This window comes from Metopolophium dirhodum, chromosome 1 (genome assembly GCF_019925205.1).
Source record: "Metopolophium dirhodum isolate CAU chromosome 1, ASM1992520v1, whole genome shotgun sequence".
NCBI classification, from domain to species: domain Eukaryota; kingdom Metazoa; phylum Arthropoda; class Insecta; order Hemiptera; family Aphididae; genus Metopolophium; species Metopolophium dirhodum.
Genome location: NC_083560.1, coordinates 116,403,728 through 116,412,081, shown reverse-complemented (window position 1 = coordinate 116,412,081; position 8,354 = coordinate 116,403,728).

The following is an 8,354-nucleotide window of genomic DNA, read 5'->3' as shown; positions in this document are numbered from 1 at the left end:
TAAAAACCTAAAAAAATTGAAAACTGAAAATGTCCGTAAACAGTTCAAAACAAATCATTATATTTTGAACATTTTATCGTGTATATTAAATGATAATATAAGCAACCAGTGAAAATTTAATTTACCTACGGTCATTTGTTTTACAGTTATACCAAAAACCAAAGAAGATACTGTTGAAGAAAATCCAAGCAGTTTTACTGCCCCAAAGGGTAATAAGTGATAGTGCAACTCATTTGAATGATAAATACGTTGCTTATGCTGATATGTAAGTAAATAGCTATTGATAGCTACAATTATTGGCAGTATAAAAATTATATCCAAATTATCTATATCATTTTTCATTTACAATTATATTTTGATTATTTTTAAATCTTTAACTTTTTTTTTCATTTTTTCATTCATTATTAATTAATTCAAGGATAACTAACCAAATCTTGTCACAGTTCTTCCTTCAAATAAATATTATGTAAATCATATAATTAATGGGAAAAAAGATACTCCACTAAAACTGCAGTTCCATGGATCTCAAATTGTGTCATTCACATTTGTGGTAGCGGTAAAAATCTTTTATAAATATCAGATATTATATAAATAATTGAAGTTTTAACAGTCAATATCTTCAAAATAAGGAGCTTTTTAAACTTTTTATACATTTATTTATTTAATTTAAATATGTTGATTGTAAATAATTTAAAACATACAAACCATATTCTAATTAATAGTAAAGGTAATTGAAATATAGGTACCTATCATATCTACAGGCAAGTATAAGTAGGTACCTACATCCATAATACCTTATATTTTTTTTTAATGTTATTTAAATTTCTACAATTAGCTCAATTGGCTAATGTCTTCATTATACAATTATCTTTGTAAAGATGATTAATGGCATAGGAAATAGGTGGCCAGCGGGCCAAATCCAGGGAAATAACTGGAACACCAAGAATATTTTTTTTAATGATGAATTTCCGCAAAAAATAGATATTTGATCTATTTTAATGTTCTATTTGTATTTTGGCTCCACATATATGTACATATGGGGAACATCGTTTTCCCAAATGACGTTTCTAAAGAATAAATATCAATCGAGATTAACTGATTTCCACCTTGAAAACACTCGGCACATTAGTTGTTCTCCAAGAGTACCAAATTTTAAAAAACTGGCTGATATCGAGCAAGAATTGGCAAGAAGTATAAACTTTGATGATGTCATTAATGCTGGGTTGCATAAACAATTTATTAAATTTAATGGTTCACTAAAAATTTAATGGACCAATCGTGGGCCACTAAATCTTGTTTAAGGTACTATTAGCTCACTATTGATTCATTAAATGTTTTGTGCAACCCGGCATAAGTCTTTTAAAGTATTGAAATTATATATGAGAGAAAAATGGATTTATAAACACTTTATTTTTATCAACAATTTACTATATTGTATGTATGTGTTTTTATTTTAGTTTTAAAAGTATTTTTATTGTTATGACACGCTCCAATTGTTATACTTTTTGGTCATAATTAAAAAATATTCCTATCACTACAAGTTTTTTAACATGAAAAATAAATGTCTAAAAAAATAGATCTCACGATTTAAAAATTTGTTATGCCTCTCGGGCCTGTAAAGTAATATTTACTTAATAATATTTGAACATAAAATATCGTGTATTTCTGTTAGTGGTTTCGTCTTAGGCTCTAAAAATATTTTTTGATAATCACCCGATATGTACTATAAGTACCATCTGAGAATTTTAAATTTGCAAGTAGATATACTTAGTTATAGAATATTTTGTTTACGTCACAGAAAATTCCAATGGGTATCATCATAAATTTAGTGAGTATACGTATACGTAGGTACGCTAAAAATATAGAATTGAGTTTACGCCGTACCTACTTTCGTATACCTCCCAATTACCAAATAGTTAATATATCACAGATTAGATAGGTACCTACAACCTACCTAGGTACTTGCTTATTTTAGTTAGGTATAATCAGTATACCTATAGGTAACCATTCGTTAAATTCCTTATACGCCTAGATTCTTCATATATATGACGTAATTATACGCTTTTAATGTTTAAGTGTTTAAATAAAATCAATACTTACCTAGTACCAAGCAGATAAAATGTTTTTATTTTTTATTCAACAATAGATACTATACTAGACTAAAAGTACTAACCTAAACTGAATTTTTTGTTCGTCAGCCGAACAATTTGTTTTTGTGGTGATTTCTTTACCTATTTTGTAGGTATATATACTAATATATTACTTATAATAGGATGTCTATATACATTTCTTCGTTGTATGTTGGTAGGTACCTATTTTGTTTTCTATATTGTGTAGTAAAAGTAGGTATGTACCTACTCACGTAATGCGTAGATTAAGTTTCATAAATAAAATGTAGGTTTTATAAATGATTCATAAATGATTAATACCCAGGTGATCAGGTGGCTAGGTGTAACACAAAATGAAAGTATACATTATGTTATACCATTGATACTATTGATACCATTTAATACTAATTATACAATGTATAATGAATGATTATACACTTATACCTATAATATTATTACAATATTATATATAGGTACTTTAGTACTTACATTAAATATAAAATACCTACGGCATTTAAATAATAATGCTTTGCGTAGGTACTTCAATATATTCTCAGTTCCATTGCCTATAAATAATTTATCATATAAGCTTTAGAAACAAATAATTTTAGATTCTGAGCGAAGCGATGAATGTATTGATTTTATAATGATGTGTGTTTTTTTTATATACATATCGTTCTAATAGCAGTTGATAAATATTAAAAATACATAGACACAATTTTTTTTTTTATAAGTATTTAAAGTTCAAATTTTGACAAAATTTATCAAATTTAAAATGTAATAATTATTTTTTAGTTAAAAATTTATAAAATGTTCAACTTTTGTAGCTAAGGATTGAAAATTTAAAACAAGGTTCCACGTAAATAAGTAAATATATAAATTACTTTATTCAAAATAATATCATCAACTATACTTAGTAATATCATAGGCTGACTGACCGTTTTCGCTCAGAATCGTTTTTCTAATACAATGATATTATATCATTGATTCAAATTTAACACCATTCATTACAGTGACCCACTTGTAACCTACTGTACAGCAGACCGACATCCACTTACCCACCTTTTTTTTAGTTTTTATAAATATCAATAATATTTTATTTGTTGGGTAAAAAAGTGTGAACATTTAATGCAAGGCTCCTGATATATTGTTACCATAGCAGTTTAAAAATATTAAAAATACAGGGACAGTTCTTAGGCACAATTTTTTTGATAATAAGACGTTAAGGTTGGAATTTTGACAAAGTTTATCGTAGGGTTCCACGCAAATAGGTTATATATAAATAACTTTATTGACAATAATATCATCAAATATACTTGGTAATATCATAGCCTATGATCAGTGTTGAGATCTTTTATCTTATCTAGATGAAAATGTGGATAGGTTTTCTAAGGGTTATCTAATATAAAAAAATCGTTATCTTTTTAGTAATTATCTAGATAATGTATGTAAACCGAAGATTTTTTTTTTGATCGCCCTGTATGCATGCAAGTTAATATTATGGTCTATGGAGTCCATTTTTTAAATGTCAAATAGTCATAATGTAAAATATTATAATGAAAACAGGATCAACAAAAATAATCTATGAACGTCATAATATAGAACTATCAAGCTTATAACGGGAAAAAATTAAGTCCCATCTATAAATATACCAAAATTAAATTAAATCATTATGTCAATGATAATAATATCACGTTACATGCGGGCACTGGGTATTTTATACTATGCGCGGAAAAACATAAGTAATATTATAATTTATCATAATTGATTGTGGTTTGCTATAAGTCGGTACTAATCAGTAATCAGATATATTATAGTCTATACGATTATTAGTCATTGTCGCTCTCTGGTTGTGTGTATGCAATATTAAAAAATCTACCTTTATTCATATTTCTACGTATTTTCATTTGTGATATCCGTCGATATTTCAGTCATTCAATTAAATTATAAAAATGAAACAGTTCTTGACTTAATCCGCGGATTTATGTGCGGATACTTCAATGAAAAAAGTGCGAAATACTCCGTCACTGGAATGCGAATACGTGGATGATCATTCTACAGTACAGCACTACGGCATGCAAATTAAAATACTTATACTGAATCCGCTGATGAACAATTGTCCAATATGTCATACTTGTTTGACAGTGAATTATGTAAAATAGTTTCACTCGATGGCATTAAAGTTTCTGCTAAATGTACTACATGTTCCAAATTAATTAATGGTCATACAACATCTACTGGAAATTTCCTCAGTCACATAAAGGTACCTATTTTTTTATTGTTAGGTATTTATTTATTTATTTATTATTTTAATATTTCTAATTAATATTATCTATTTCATTTTACAGATTAAACATAGTTAAACATAGTACAAGCCAAAAAAGATGCTAAAAAGAAAAGAGCAAATGATGAACTCAGTACTAGTAATTTATTTGGAAAAAAACAATCAAAGTTTTCGTTTAATCAATCTGAAATTTCAAAAAAATATGCAAGTTAACCACACTACCATGTGTATAATATACAACAATTTGTATCATTGTATACATATATTTATATTTATTTGACTTAATCAAGAATGATACTATAGCCATGAAGGTACACTTGTTCTGTGGATGCAGTGACGTAATTGCGGGGGGCAAGGGGGGAGGGCACTTGCCCCCCCAGAAATGTTTGTGGTGGGGCAAAAGTATCATTTTGCCCCCCCCCCCAAATATACCACATTTAAAAAGTATTCTTAACAAGACTGTTAACATAATATTATAATATTAAAATATTTTTTTCCTTAAATTACTTTATAAAAGTTTATATTTATTTTAAGTTTCTCTTGTTGAACAATATTATAATGTTGACGTAGTGTCAGTGTTACTGTTATCGCAATAATCGCATTATTCGTGACTATTATTATCCGTGATTCGTGAACACGTTATTATCTTGAAACTAATTTAGATATTATAATAAAAGAAATACAAGACAGATTTGACAGAAGAACATGATCGTAATATACTACAAGCTAAAACAAATCAGTGAAAAACCTGAAAATAATTCAATAAAATTGTGAACCATATAACTTAGATATCAATGAAGTCACTATTGAGTTTGCTATGTTTAATCGAATGTTCAAGACAAAGTATGATGAGTTTAACATAAATAATAAAATAGCATATTTGTTATGTGATGATATACAAATAGGATTTACAAACTACACAAAAATTATAAAAATATTTTTGACTATACTAACAAATACTTCCGCATGTGAACGAACATTTTCCTGATTAAAACGCTTAAAAAGTTACTTAAGAACCAGCATGGGACAAGAGCGTTTAAGCGGGTTAGCCTTATTACAAATTCAAAGAGAAGTGCCAATTAATTTTGACAAAGTAATTAATGAATTTGTTTCGAATGGAGTAGGAGGTAACAGAAAACTAACACTAAAATAACAAAAAATACAATACCTATTCTTTCTTTTATTTGTCAATAAAGTAATAAAATTATTCGTTGGTTATTTATTTATTATTTATTGTTCCCCAAACATAAAATATGTGTATATAATATTTATACTACTTACCTACTTTTTAAACAACTTATAGGCTATAGCACCTTTTATAAATGACCTCTCTAGGTACTAATAATATTTAACAATATGGATACCTGCTACCTACAGTTTGTTTCTAAACCATAACATGAGTTTTAAGACTAAATCAGGGTGGGGGTCGGGGTTTTTATTATGGTGAATAAATTATATTGCCCCCTCTAGATTTGTATCCAGTTACGCCACCGTGTGAATGGGTTAAGTAGGTTAATTAGGTAGTAGGTCGGTAAATATATTATTTCAAATAAGAATGATGGTAGTCATAGATTTTGTAAATATTGACCAATTTATTATAAACTATATTATGAGATGAAGTAGCTTTATATGTTGATACTTTTTTATTGATTAGTAAATAATAATAAGTAGAAAGAAGTATATTCAGTTTAAATTATTTTTATTACAAATTTTTGATATGATTCAAGAAAACGAAGGACATTGATTATTTTTGTGTTTATGATGATAAGGACGCGTGCGATAAGCGATTATTAAATGATAAATTTGCACTCTTTTATTTACCGGCACCGGTTAATGATATTTAAGTCTCCATCAATCAAAAAATTAACATGGTATGGCAAAATTATTGGGATTCTACAAATTAAAAAGGGTTGAAAATGGCACATTCATCAACACTTCAAAAGATGACAAAAAATCGTTTTATGGGTGCCAGGTGCTAGGTTTTCAAATTTTCCACAATTCTATAATATTTGAAAATTAAATCTTATATTTTAGTTGCCACCTCAGTTATAAGACTTTTCCACTAATCTACTAACCGATACCTATTTAGGGGGGGTTGATAGGGGGTATTATATCGAAAAATATGACTACGGGAATAACTCTCAAGGTTTATAGAATTGTTGGATTTTAATGGCTATTTTTTTATCTAAAAGATGAAGACTTCCTACAGCCCGCATCAATCTCTGATTTTGTATTTAATTTCAAATAATTGTATTAAAAATTTGTAAAAAAAATGCTTTTTATCTTGTATTTTTTTAGACATACCTATTATAAAGTTTGAGAATAAAATATTGAAAAACAGAGATCGATGCGGACTGTAGAATATTTCCATATAGCAGTAAGAAAAAAAAAATTATGAAATTTGGTTGATTCTACAGGGCGGTGTCGTTTATTCCCGCAGTGTATTTTTGAGGACAAAATGGCATCGGCACCGGGCGCCTTAAACAAGAGCGAGAATCGGTCTATCTTTTATAACTCACGCATTCCTGATAACTCATAAGTAAAGATCCAGCGTCCATATGCAAAAGCCTAGTCGACTTAAAATAAAATCTAACTCTTGTAAGTAGTTTCTGAGTTATTAAAATGTTCATACTAAGGATAATAATCATTAAATATGGTTTTAAAAAAATATAAACTATATGTAGGTAATAATATTCATTATACTTAAATTGTTTTACAAATTATTTATATTGATAGATCAATAATAATAACTAACATTTTCAAATCATCTAAGCCCCCAAATCAATTTAAGCTATTATCATACGGCATAGACATATTATCCTTAGTAGGTATACATTGACCCTGTTCTATCGTAGCTATTTTTAATATTGTTTTTGCTTTAGTTTCAATTAGAATTTTAATAACAACATATTATATTGCTGGATGATTTCAATATCAACAGATTATTGTGCTCAAATAATCGTCCGATTAAATTTTGCAACGTTGGAAAAAAAATAAAACATCGAGCGTTCTTAATCGTGTTACCAAAAATAACGTTCTCAATCGTATTTTACCGTATAACGTTGAACACTCAATAATACAAATACAAACAACTCGCATTACGTAGGTAGGTAAGTAGGCGAAATTCGGGCTTGAGTGTGCTTAGCACCCCCTATTTTGAAACTAGCACACCTAAATTTGTTCATGTTAATTTGCATTGTAATAGTGTCATTATGTATCCATAAGACCATAACCATAATATAATATGAAAAAATAGAGACTTCAGCACCCCTAGTTTTTTCATTGAATTTGCTCCCCTGGATAGGTCATAAAAGCATTAGGTATAGATATAAAAGAATTTTAAAGTATTTGAAAGGTATGTTAGGTATATTATTGACAGATATTATTTATAAGTACCATTTGGTATAATTAGGTAGGTATTTCGGAATTTTTTGTACGTGCTATTTTACACATTACGATACTAAATATGTAAGAAATAACATAGGTATTTCTTTATTTGTTAAACGATTTTTTGAAAGTAAATGTTCTAAACCTACATTGCCGTACTTATAGTGTTTTAATTGTTATTGGCCCCATCGATAACACATTATGTTTTAACGCTAACAACTTAACAACACGTCTTTTAGATTGAATAGTGTTCAATTTTAACCGCCGCCGAGATAAGTGAAATGCGTAGGTATCTACATCATTATTGCAGATTTGTAGCAATATACTATAAATAGGTACGTAATATACACATAAATTAAAAAATATTGGCGTTTACTTAAGAGTTAAGATTAATAAAACTTGAAATGTCATAGACCATAAAAAGTTATCATAGTTTCCAATTGTTGTACATTTTTTTACTGTAATAAGTTTTTCTTTTTTTGATCCTGATTCCTGACACCTAAGTAATTCGTTAATTGTAGGCCATACCCAACTATCTCTTGATATGTACCCAAGTAGAAATAAAACTTTTATTT